The 13,628-nt window shown below is 39.3% G+C and overlaps 1 long non-coding RNA gene across 2 annotated transcripts; it reads left to right on the forward strand.

Moving 5' to 3' along the window:
- The first annotated feature begins 9,935 nt into the window (after positions 1-9,935).
- LOC104243876 (uncharacterized) lies at positions 9,936-13,325 on the forward strand. 2 transcript variants are annotated; one of them, XR_715324.2, is made up of 3 exons: positions 9,936-10,078; positions 12,639-12,738; positions 12,942-13,325. It is a non-coding gene; the product is annotated as an uncharacterized lncRNA (long non-coding RNA). The 2 variants fall into 2 exon arrangements; XR_715325.2 differs by having other exon boundaries at positions 12,960-13,325.
- The last annotated feature ends 303 nt before the right edge of the window (positions 13,326-13,628 follow it).

The following is a 13,628-nucleotide window of genomic DNA, read 5'->3' on the forward strand; positions in this document are numbered from 1 at the left end:
CCCCGATGAATAAACTTATTCATGACATTGATATTGTAAAGTCTCAAAAGAAACTTTTTGAGTTTCAAATATATAAGTCAAAGTGATTGGCATATTGAGACTATAAATGAAAGGAAGATTGAATATCTTCATATTTCTATAATCATACCGGGTAAATATGAAAGGTTACCCGATCTTCTTTCTATTTGTACTACACAAATATAAGCATGATGCTGGAATCATATGCCACAAGTAAACTAGAGATTTACTAAAATAAATATTAATTGGCATGACCGGTTGACCATATCGGTTCAATTATGATGCGAAAAATTAATTAAGAATTACATTGACACATATTGAAGAATAGAAGATTCTTCAAGAATTCTCTTGTGCTGCTTATTCTCATGATATACCAGTTAAAGGTTGGGATTGAATCCTTTGATTTCTGGAAGGAATAAAAGGTGATATATATATATATATATGGGCCCAGTCACCTGCCATGTGGACTGTTTACTATAATATGATTTTAATAGATGCATCTATTTTATGGTCACATGTGCATTTGTTATCAACTTGCAGTTTGGTTTTTGCAAGATTGCTTGCTCAAATTATTAGAGCACAATTCCAGAATATAAATTATGATGATTTATCTTAATAATACTGGTTTAAATCCAAGTTGGTTTAGCAGAAATTGTATGCCTCCAATTATAGCTAAATCATTGGTTATGAGAACAAAACTCCCAAAAACGAAATTTGGTATGAGATTTATTATTTAATATACAGCAGCACTTGTACGCATCTAGCCAAGTTATAAAAAAAATTTCCCTATCACAATCGGTTCAGGGTCAGGAACCAAATAATTTCTATATAGAAATATGGATGTGTTATATGATTTAATTATGCCACCAAAATGCACAAAGATGAGTTCCCAAAGATGGTTGGGAAATGTGTTGGTGATTCCAACATTAGGGGGAGAAAATGGGCAGCTGAGAAAGTGATACATGAAATGAATTATTATGAATACATATAGATCCTCCTACAAGAAAATATAAACTTGAAGTTCAAGTGATAATTCATTTACAAATTATTGTCAGACGTATTTGCTGACCCAAAGCTAAATGTCATAGTTCAGCTGCTAATGCTCCAAATAGAATAAAGTCCATGAGGGACAGAGTCTATGGCACGCATGAAGTGTAACAGACCAATCGGTTCCAAAGATAAAACTCCTTGAAGAAGGAGAGGGGCAAATATTCAAAATGGTCATAATAAGGAGGCAAGTGCCCTAGAAGAGCACCACGACATAACACTTCATAAGACCTCATGGGAGAGGCTCAGGTACCTGAAAATAATGAAATAAAGAGATCTCAATAAGTTATGTCTTTATTGGGTAATAATGAAACCGACATAAAATGATTGTCGACGATATTGTTAATATAATGTAGCGCTCAATATGATTAATATTGACGAGGATCTTGAGATCAAATCTGTCATGAAATTTGGACGGATAAAAGATTGGCCAAATAAAAAATATGCAATGAAATTTACTTCACTTGAAAAATGTGAAGTTGGACGGATAGTCCAACATCTAAAAGTATAAAGTCAATTGAGGTATAAATGTGTTCTTGTGCGAAAGGTTCAAGTCGATAGACATAAAGACGACTTGTGGCACAAGAAAATTAGTAAATATCCTCACATTAATTATATGGAGACATGTTCTCTTATAGTGGATATAGTCACTTCAGGTTTTAATCTGGCAATATATGAAAAACTTGATATGTGTATAGTGGATATCATTGAAAGATTTAAATTGTCTTGGAGCATATTAAGGTTTCCAAGAAATTTATTAAATAAAGCTTCAAAAATACTTATACGGATTGAAAAAATCAGGGCGCATGTGGTATAATCGCCCGAGAGAGTACTTATTGAAAGAAGGGTATAAGAATAATTCAATTTGTCCTTGTGTCCTTATAAAAGGATATGGATTTGAATTTAATCGCCATGTATGTTGATGATTCAAATATCATTAGAACTCCCGGAGAGCTTCCTAAAGCAGTAGACTATTTAAAGAAAGAATCTGGAAATGAAAGATCTTGGAAAGACAAAATTTTGTCTTGGTCTACAAATTGAATATATGAAAGATAGAATTTTGTCCTTCAATCAACATACACTAAAAAGATTTTAAAGAGCTTCTATGTGGATAAAGCACATCCATTAAGTACCCGGATGGTTGTGAGATTACTCGATATAAATAAAGATTCACTCCGACCTCATGAAAATAATGAAGAGTTTCTTGGTCCTAAAGTACCATATTTTAATGCAATTGGTGCGCTAATATATCTTGCTAACACTACAAGGCATGACATAACTTTTTCAGTTAATGTCTTAACAAGATATAGCTCCGCTCAAGGAGAAATTGGAATAAAATCAAGCACATATTGCTTTATCTAATGGAGATTACCGATGTGAGCTTATTTTATGGCAATGATTGCAATACCGATCTTGTTGGTTATGTCGATGTGGAGTAATTATCTGACACACACAAGACTTGATCTCAAACATGTTATGTGTTTACATGTGTGGCACTGTCATATCTTGGCGATCGACTAAGCAATCAATCGTGGCTACTTCTTCTAATCATGCTGAGATAATTGCTATTCATGAAGCAAGTCGAGAATGTGTATGGTTGAGGTCTACTATACATCTTATTCGAGACAAATGTGGTTTGAAGTGTGATAAACTACCCACAGTTTTGTATGAAGAAAATACAACATGCATAACCCAATTAAAGGGAGGATTCATAAAGGAGTTAGGACAAAGCACATTTCACCTAAATTATTGTTCACACATGATCTTCAAAAGAATGGTGATATTAATGTGCAACGGATCCGTTCAAGTGATAATATGACTGATTTGTTCATCAAATATCTACCGACGTCAACCTTCAAGAAACTAGTGTACAAGATTAGGATACGAAGGCTCAACGATGTGAACTGATGATCTCATCAGGGGGAGTTAATATGTGTTGTACTCTTTTTCCCTTACAAGGTTTTGTCCCATTGGGTTTTCCTTGCAAAGTTTTTAACGAGGCAACCAAAAGACGTATTTCTAAATATGTGTACTCTTTTTCCTTCATTAGGATTTTTTTCCCATAGGGTTTTTTCCTAATAAGGTTTTAACGAGGCACATTATTTATGGACATCCAAGGGGGAGTGTTATGATAAAAATCAAAATATGGTGGATGTCTACTCTTCCTCCATGATTTTTCTCTCAAATGGTTAATGACATATTCAATGACATATTTTCTATGTTCATTGACATATTCCATGACATATTTTCTTCACTTTTCATGCCTATATAAAGGTCTTGTAATAGATAGGAAAATACACACAATTGAAGAAGAAAATCTCTTCCTTCTCTCTATCTCTATTCTTGTTCATGTTTTACCAAGTTGCTTTTATTTCTTGTTCATGCTTTACTAAATTGTTTTTATTTCATAACACTAACATGTTTTTCATAACCATTTTCTTTAAATGACACCCACTTTCTAAAATGTGATAGCATAAAGTTTATAAAAGCATTGCACATGAGCCCATAGAATTATATTTACAATAAAAAAAAAAAGGAAAAGAAAGCCCTTGCACTACAATGGGGTTGGTGACTTCAGAAATTAAATGTCTTTCATGTGGTCACTATATTAGTCCTCTTTTTTCTTTGAGTGATGACTGTATTGACATAGAAATGTAAGTCGAGTGTCAGCATACCCAAAAAGTTCCAAGTGTGATGACCCGCCATGTCATCATGCCACATAGGCGCCATTTGACATATATTAATGTCATGTGGAAGCTTACATAAGAATAAGGCTAGCATTTATGAGAAGATTGTAGAGAAGTATGGACATTTCCTTAGGAAAAACCTAGATCCTTATGGATTTGCTAGGAAAGTCCTTGGAATCTTCTAGGCTTGTAGAGAATTCTAGAAAAAGCCCTTATCTTGTAAATATCAAGGACTTGTGTAATAATTAATATTTACACACTAGCCCCTAGGAGACTAGTATATAAAGGGGGTCATTCATTTGTAATTCATCAAGCAAACAATTCGAGTTCTCTCTAATACAAAGCTTCCTTGAACAATTCTCTTGTGTTCTTTCTACCATTCTCTTAGCGGTCCTAAAGGTAGTAAGGCTGACTTGGCATAGCAAGAACGTGAGTAATTTGTGCAAGATCGTGAGCGAGTTGTCAAGTGCCGCACGTGTACTTAGTTAACAACTAAGGACGTGACAACGTGGTATCAGAGCGAAGGTTTCAACTAAGGGAATGGAGAACGACAGAGAAATTAACGTTGCTAACACCCAAGCCAACGTCATCCAGGATGCTGCTGGCAAGAGCGGCCGTAGAAAAAAGAGGAATGCCACCAACAAGAGCCAGGAGGTGCCACCTGAGGTTGTCTTAAACGAAGGGCTTACATCCCAAGAACCATCTGCCACTGAGGCGAGCGAGGATGAAGTGGAGGTCCTTCCAGAGGACGTCTCGCTCGGTAAAGAGTGGGTGATGAAGATGAACGTGGGGATGGATGCCGTGGAGGTATTTGGCCAACGCTTGGGGAAGGTGGAAGGCACCCTTAATGTTCTTGAGGGGCACACTCTTGAAGAGATTGAGAGTATCCGAAATGACTTGGAGGGACGTACACAGACTGAGATGGAACTAAGACAAACCATCACTGCCTTAGAGTGCAGACTCATAGAGGCTTTGAGTACTATCGATGCTATGAAGGCAAAGATAGAGTCACTCGAGGAGCATGTCAATGCTGGAATGACCGAGGTAGCCAGCAATGTTGTGGTGACGAGGGAGGCCAAAATCGAGGCTCCTAAACCCCCGGTGTTCAAAGGTGTTCGTGATGCACAAGAAGTGGAAAACTTCCTTTGGCACTTGGAGAACTACTTCAAGCACGGCAAAGTGAGGGACGACGAGGCCAAGATCAATACTACGGTATTGTACCTCTCAGATACTGCCATGCTATGGTGGAGAAGGAAGATGGACAACATGGATAAAGGTCTAGGTACTATTAGCACATGGGATCAGTTCAAAGCAGAGTTCAAGCGACAGTTCTTTCCAAACAATGTCTTGTACGAGGCAAGGCGCAAGCTTAGGGAATTGAAGCAAACAGGGAGCATACGTAACCATGTCAAGGAGTTCACTACCCTTATGCTTCAAATCCCCAACCTGACCAATGATGACTTGTTGTTCCACTTCATGGACGGGTTGCAAAATTGGGCTAAGCAGGAGTTGCAATGCCGACAAGTCACTGATATAGACCAAGCCATAGTGGAGGCTGAATCATTGATGGACTTCAGGCATGACAAGCATGACAAAGGTAATGGAAAGGAGTCAAAGGTTAACAATGTCAAAGGTGGGGGATACCGTGGCAAAGGCAAGGAGATACAACAACAATACTCCAAGACTCAAGATTTCAAAAAGTCGAGTGGCCTCCAGGGCTACGCCGAGAAGAAGGCACAGGTCCAGAAGAAGGGATGCTATATATGTGGAGGGCCACATGGCTTAAGGAATTGTCCTGACCTCAAGAGCCTCAGTGCCATGGTACGTGAGCGGAAGGAGCAGCCACAAGGAGAGAGTCCGGGAACCGCACAGTTGGGTATGATCGGATTATGTGGTGCTGTCACGAAGCAAGCTATCCAACCTACCAAGAATGGCAATCAGTACGTGGATCTCACCATCAACAACAAGCCCGCTCGTGCAATGGTGGACATAGGAGCAACTCATAATTTCGTGACTGAGGCTGCCGCAAAGAGACTGAAATTGAAGCTTGCTCCAACCAACTCTCGCGTCAAGACCGTGAATGCCGAGATACAGAATGCTCATGGGGTAGCTAATGGAGTTGGTGTCAAATTGGGAACTTAGAAAGGTATGACAAACTTTACCGTAACCGCTATGGATATATTTGACATCATACTGAGGCAAGAGTTCTTTAGACATTGTCATACTTTAATCAACCCCTACCTCCAACGTCTTTTGGTTATGGAGCGAGAAGGAGCTTGCATGGTACCTACAATGACTATGCCACACGGATAGATCCAAGCACAACTCTCAGCTATGCAGGTTGTCAAGGGGATCAAGAAGGGGGAGCCCACATTCGTGGCAACCATTGCAAGTCTAGAGGAAGACAAGAATTTTCAAGAGACAGTGTCGCCTTGCATAGAGAAGTTGCTTGAGGAGAACAAGGATGTCATGCCCGAGAAGTTTCCTAAGCACTTGCCGCCTAGGCTAGAGGTGGATCACAAGATTGAGTTGGAGCCAGGGGCTAAACCACCCGCATTTTCCCCATATCGTATGGCACCGCCCGAGCTGGAGGAGCTCAAGAAACAATTGAAAGAGTTGTTGGATGCTGGTCACATTCGCCCATCAAAGGCACCTTTCGACGCACCAGTATTGTTCCAGAAGAAGAAGGATGGATCGTTGCGTTTGTGCATAGACTACCGAGCACTTAATAAGGTCACCGCGAAGAATAAGTACCCAATCCCGCTCATTGCTGACTTGTTCGATAGACTTGGCAAGCCAAGTACTTTACCAAGGTGGATCTTCGAAAGGGCTACTACCAGGTTCACATTGCCGAAGGGGATGAGCCAAAGACAGCATGTGTGACGAGATATGGAGCCTTTGAGTGGTTGGTGATGCCCTTCGGCTTAACCAATGCACCGGCTACATTTTGCACCCTTATGAACAAGATCTTCCATCCCTACCTTGATCAATTCATGGTAGTCTACCTAGACGACATAGTCATCTACAACAACACCTTGGGGGAGCACATGGAGCACTTAAGGAAGGTTTTCCAAGTCTTGCGAGAGAACGAGCTATACATCAAGAGGGAGAAATGTGAGTTCGCGCAATCAAAGGTGCACTTCTTGGGCCATGTCATTAGCAATGGTGAGCTACGCATGGACGATGCTAAGGTACGTGCTATCCAGGAGTGGGAGGCACCCATAAAGGTAACTGAGTTGAGATCCTTCCTTGGCCTTGTTAACTACTATCGCCGGTTCATCAGTGGATACTCAGCAAAGGCCGCACCATTGACTGAGTTGCTAAAAAAGAACAAGCCATGGGTTTGGACGGAGCATTGTCAAAAGGCATTTGAAGGCCTTAAGACAGCTGTAACAGAGGAGCCAGTCTTGGCGTTACCTGACTTTGCCAAGACTTTTGAGGTGCACACAGATGCCTCAGACTTTGCCATTGGAGGTGTCCTGATGCAGGATAAGCATCCCATAGCATTTGAGAGCCGCAAGTTAAATGAGACGGAGCGGCGTTACACGGTACAAGAGAAGGAAATGACTGCCATTGTGCATTGCCTTCGTACATGGAGACATTATCTGCCCGGGTCGAGGTTCGTGGTCAAGACTGATAATGTGGCTACTAGCTACTTTCAAACACAGAAGAAGCTCACACCAAAGCAGGCTAGGTGGCAGGATTTCTTAGCCGAGTTTGATTATGCGCTGGAGTATAAGCCGGGAAAAGGTAATGCTGTAGCCGATGCCTTAAGCCGAAAAGCCGAGCTTGCTGCAATCACTTCAGCGAGATGGGACATTCGGGAGGCTATAAAAGAAGGCATGCAGCATGATCCAGCAGCCAGACAACTTATCGAGTTAGCTAACAAAGTCAAGACGAGACGGTTTTGGATAGAAGACGGCCTACTACTTACCACAGGTCGGCGGGTCTACTTTCCTAAGTTTGGAGACATTAGACGACGGATCATAAGGGAGAGTCATGACACAATGTGGGCTGGTCATCCAAGTCAACGTCGCACTAGGGCCTTGGTTGAGTCAGTCTACTATTGGCCACGTATGCAAAATGACATAGAGTGCTATGTGCAGACTTGTCTTGTCTGTCAATAGGACAAGATTGAACAACAACAACCCGGAGGACTTTTGGAGCCACTACCAGTTGCAGAGCGTCCATGTGAGAGCGTGACTATGGACTTTATCACTTGCCTACCGAAGTCTGATAGTTATGGTACTATTATGGTGGTCGTGGATAGATTTTCCAAATATGCCACCTTCATGCCCGCCTCACCGGGTTGCACAGCTAAGGAAACCGCCAAGCTATTCTTTAAGAACGTGGTAAAGTATTGGGGCTTACCAAGGCATATCATCAGTGATCGAGACCCCCGCTTCACTGGGAACTTTTGGAGAGAGTTGTTCGACATACTTGGCACGGAACTGCACTTTTGTACTAGCTTCCACCCACAGACGGATGGACAAACGGAACGAGTCAATGCCTTACTAGAATGCTACTTGAGGCATTATGTAAGCGCACATCAGAAAGATTGGGCAAAGCTCCTAGACATCGCCCAATTCTCTTATAACTTGCAGCGGAGTGAGTCCACTGGGCGGACACCATTTGAGCTAGCAACAGGCCAACAACCACAAACTCCACATTCATTACCAGCCGCATTCGAGGGAAAGAGTTTGGGAGCTTATCATATGGCTAAAGGATGGGAGGAGGAGCTCGACATTGCTAAGTCCTACTTGGATAAGGCAGCTAAGAAGATGAAGAAGTTTGCGGACCGTAAGCGGCGTCCCACATACTATGGAGTTGGGGACATGGTCATGGTGAAGTTTAACCCAAGACAGTTCAAGGCACTACGGGGCATGCATCAGAATTTGATTCGCAAGTATGAGGGGCCATTTAAGATCATCGCCAAGGTAGGCAAGATCTCATACAAGCTTGACATGCCATCGTATCTTAAGATCTACCCTGTCTTCCATGCCAGCATGCTTAAACCATATCATGAAGATAAGGATGATCCGAGTAGGGGCCAATCAAGTCGGACGCCAATGACTATCACCGCCTCGCATGATCGGGAGATTGAGGCTATCATAGATTACCAGGCCAAGCGAAAACAAGGGCAAAAAGCCACTGCTATGTTCCTCGTCCATTGGAAAGGGCAATCACCGGAGGAGGCCACGTGGGAACGATATGAAGACTTGTGGCAATTCAAAGATAAGATCCGAGAGTTTATGCAGCAGCATTGCGCCGCGGTCGTCGCAATATTGGGTGGGGGAGAGTGTGATGACCCGCCATGTCATCATGCCACATAGGCGCCATTTGGCATATATTAATGTCATGTGGAAGCTTACATAAGAATAAGGCTAGCATTTGTGAGAAGATTCTAGAGAGGTATGGACATTTCCTTAGGAAGAACCTAGATCCTTATGGATTTGCTAGGAAAGTCCTTGGAATCTTCTAGGCTTGTAGAGAATTCTAGAAAAAGCCCTTATCTTGTAAATATCAAGGACTTGTGTAATAATTAATATTTACACACTAGCCCCTAGGAGACTAGTATATAAAGGGGGTCATTCATTTGTAATTCATCAAGCAAACAATTCAAGTTCTCTCTAATACAAAGCTTCCTTGAACAATTCTCTTGTGTTCTTTCCACCATTCTCTTAGCGGTCCTAAATGTAGTAAGGCTGACTTGGCATAGCAAGAACGTGAGTAATTTGTGCAAGATCGTGAGCGAGTTGTCAAGTGCCGCACGTGTACTTAGTTAACAACTAAGGACGTGACGCCTGAATTAATAGTTGTACTACTTGAGCTCTAAATTTCTATTTCAGTTTCCTAATATGTTTATTGTAGGTAGTGACGTTTTTGAGCTGTGAATAAAATAGCTGCGTATCTGGAAAAGTTATTTACATGCATTTTCAAGTAATATTATCGGGCGTGCATATAACTTCTCAAGAAAGTTCATAGTTCTAACATGTTTTTCATAACCATTTTCTTTAAATGACACCCACTTTCTAAAATGTGATAGCATAAAGTTTATAAAAGTATTGCACATGAGCCCATAGAATTATATTTACAATAAAAAAAAGGAAAAGAAAGCCCTTGCACTACAATGGGGTTGGTGACTTCAGAAATTAAATGTCTTTCATGTGGTCACTATATTAGTCCTCTTTTTTCTTTGAGTGATGACTGTATTGACATAGAAATGTAAGTCGAGTGTCAGCATACCCAAAAAGTTCCAAGGGTGCATAATGCCATTGGATACGTTAAAGATGCCAACACAGATTCATCGTTAATTGGTAACAAAGGTCCGTGCCAAGTTGCCATTTTGTTATTATAATTATTTTCTTCCTTTCTTTTCGTATCTGGTTTGTTAATATTGCCTTATTGGACCTCACTGAACTGGAGTCTTAAATATTGCTAGGGCTGAATGGTGTAAATGTCATCTATGCTTGTCCTACTTTTATTATGCCGGTTTCCAAATTTAACAATTTGTTAATTGAACACTTATATTTTATGTATAATAAACGCTTATGACACGACACTATTAATGCGTGTAATACAATCTCCTACACATAGAATGCCATGTCAAGAAATTAAACCACATAGGCTACAGATCATTTATTATGGCCACACCGGAAAATAATTAAAATGGGAAATGATTATTAACCCCCACCCAAATTTTCCCCTCATTTTACACTTATTCGCTTAGGTTTGGTCCCTGATGAAGGCGGCGACTTGGGTCGGCGGCGGAGGTTATCGGCGACAGTTCCGTAGCCATGATAGGGTATTGTAGTGAGCCGTTACAGAATAGGGTATTGTAGGGGGGGGGGGGCGCAGTAGGGAGAAGAAGAAGAAGCTTACACGGGGAACTGAAAAGGGGGGTGGGGGTGGGGGTGGGGGTTTACTACAAAAACCATTTTGATGAATTTTTTAGTTGTCACAATCAAAATCAAATAGAACACTCATCTAAATTAAACGGATCTCAAAACGTTGAGATGGAGAAGGGGTTGATACAAAATTCAATTAAAATTTTAGGAAGTGTGACCCTCCTCTGCATCGGCTGCTTCAAAGGTTTGGCCAGCCACGAGTTCCGGCACCTCATCATCTGCAGCAACACCTTCAGGCGCCCCGGTAGCTGGGGCAGCAATAGGTGCTTGCTTGTGGAACTGCTCTGCTAGCTTCTTCAAATTCTCCAAATTATCAGGGCCCAACTAGTGAATATTGAGAAAGAATATCCTGCAACTTCTTGGTCGGAGGGGAAAATATGCTTGGGTATTAAATCAAAATAAGGAGAAAGAGAAAGGTGGGCATGGGGAAGAACAGATCCACCCGTTGCTTCAGTTATTTGGATCGACCCGTTTCCTTTTTTTTTTTTTTTTTTACTTATTTGACTGATTTTTTCTTCTTATTTTAATTAATTTTGGTTCAAAATGCTCAAACTCACGCTCATTATCCGCGTGAATTACATTCACTTTATCCAGCTCAACCATTATTTTGCCACATGTGCTTGATCAATAGTCAGAGGGGTTTAAATAATAAGTTTTGATCAAGTTAAATTGTCTAGATGAAAACAAGTAAAGTTTAGGGACCGATATGATAAAGTGAGTATAGGTGTCATTTAGGTCATTTGGTGGTTATCTCTTATACGCACCTCATTTAATCTGTCAAAAACTTTATACGAGAGTTTGGATTTTTACACTTGCTTAGTAACACTGTCAAAGGCTGTTGAGAAGAATCAAGTATGACATAAAAGTATTGTTGAAGAATCCATCACACGTAATCCACATCTTTTGCCTGTGTAACAATTTATTCTATTACATGGATTAAGATAATAAAATGACATAAATGCCATCACACATTAAAAAGGGAAAATTCTTAAAAGCATTTAACAAAAAATAAATTTTTGCATTATTATTCCTGCATATCTTTTCTCGAGCCAAATGACCCATAAGGGGTCGTTTGTTAGGATGCATAAGAATAATGCTGAATATAATGTATTGGTAATGCTGGTATTAGTTATGCTTGCATTAGTTATGCTGATATTAGTTATGCTGACATATTTCTTATCTATTGTTTGGTTTGATGTATTAAAGCATTGCACAATTTCTAAAAGAATTGCTTGTTTACAAAAATATCCTTAAAACTAGTCCATTACTCAAACTTTTTAAAAGAAACATATGTTGAGAAATATTTTTATATGAAAAAATTTTAAAAAATTATTTGATTTGTCTACCTATATTGTAAAATAGAACTAAATATTTATTATAAAAAAGGAAATATGCTAAGTATTTATTTATTTACTAGAGATATAATTTTATTTCTCACTATTTGAATTATTTTAAACTTGCATTAATATAATAACTAGCATATTTTAATCAAGCATAAATTTTGAAGGACAATTTTGTCTTTAACTAAGCTAATACATGCATTAAAACCCATTGCATTGCTAATACCATGGTTTTCTATGCATTAGTTATGTATAGGATAATACCAAATAGGATGTATAACTAATGCATAGGTTCAAAATATCTACCAAACAAGATATTATTAATACACAAAGCTAATGCAAGCATTATTTTATCTAATGCATCCTACCAAATGATCCCTAAGTTTCATCTTTGAATATCATTAAAGGAGTCTTAAACAGAATATCTATGCATTTGAAACTATTTACCCGACCATACCATGCAGCCCCATTTATTTTTAGTACCCATTACGCCAGATCAAACCAATTATTTTTTCGTCCTTTTTTGTTTTTTTCCCCTCCTTTTCATACTCCATTCATTTTTTTTCAAATTATATATTTATTTTTCTCTCTCCATATTTTGATTCCATTTGTCTTTTTTCTCCTTTTGTTAACCTAAGCGATATAGGTTTTGATGATTTGACAAAGGAACACATGCATGAACAAGATCTATGGATATTGTACGCAGGTTAAAATCAGAAACAAGCAAGAGGCATGCATGTAAGTATAAGTGGTTATTTCTGATAATTCCTAAACGAAAAAATTGTATATTTGATAAGGAGCATGACTCCTTACTTGAAGAGAACTCTATCCAAGATAAGGAAAGAGTTATAAATTGAAGTTAACTAGAACTCTTCCACCAAAGAAGAGTAAAACATCATACTTCTAGTTACTCCTTATTCTACTAACTCTATAAATATCAGTGTTATTCTCTTTTACAGGTAATCGCATACACACTAAAGTAAAGCAAAAATTGAGAGCAAAATAACAAGGCATTTATAGTGAGAAATTCCTGTGAGATTCAAGGGTGCTAACCTGAAACCACATGAACCAGATTGAAGAACTAGTTCCATGTGTCTTTCTTTAGTTCTTGTTCAAGTATAGTAGGAGCTTTTGAGTTGTACCTTTCAGCTTTCTTTAGAAGCAAATTGTACTAAGTACTTGAGTTGTCTAATTCAAGTTAGAGTTAACTTGAAGTAGTCGCAACAGCCCGTGACGTGTTGCTACAAGGGTTAGAGTTTAATCTTTAAGTTTGCAAGAGTTTGTAAACTTTGTTTTGGCTTTGAGTTTAGTGAAGTGTTTGGAGAAAATCCTATGTAGGTCGAGGTTTTTTCACCTTTTGAGCCAGGTATTTTCCACGTGAAAAATACTTGTGTTCTTTACTTTCTACATTATTTAATCTACAATTGTAGTTTAAGGAACTCATCAAAGAACCAGGTCCTTTGATAATCCAATGCACGCGAAAATCGGACACCATACAAATCACTCTCCCCTCTTGTGTGATATTGAAGTATAAAATATTAATTGGTATCAGAGCATATTATCCTCGAAGAGGCTAACACCTTAGGAAGAAGATCAATATGAGAGCACCACCTGAAAACTATGAAGGG

This window comes from Nicotiana sylvestris, chromosome 5, assembly GCF_000393655.2.
Source record: "Nicotiana sylvestris chromosome 5, ASM39365v2, whole genome shotgun sequence".
In the NCBI taxonomy this organism is placed as follows: Eukaryota; Viridiplantae; Streptophyta; class Magnoliopsida; order Solanales; family Solanaceae; genus Nicotiana; species Nicotiana sylvestris.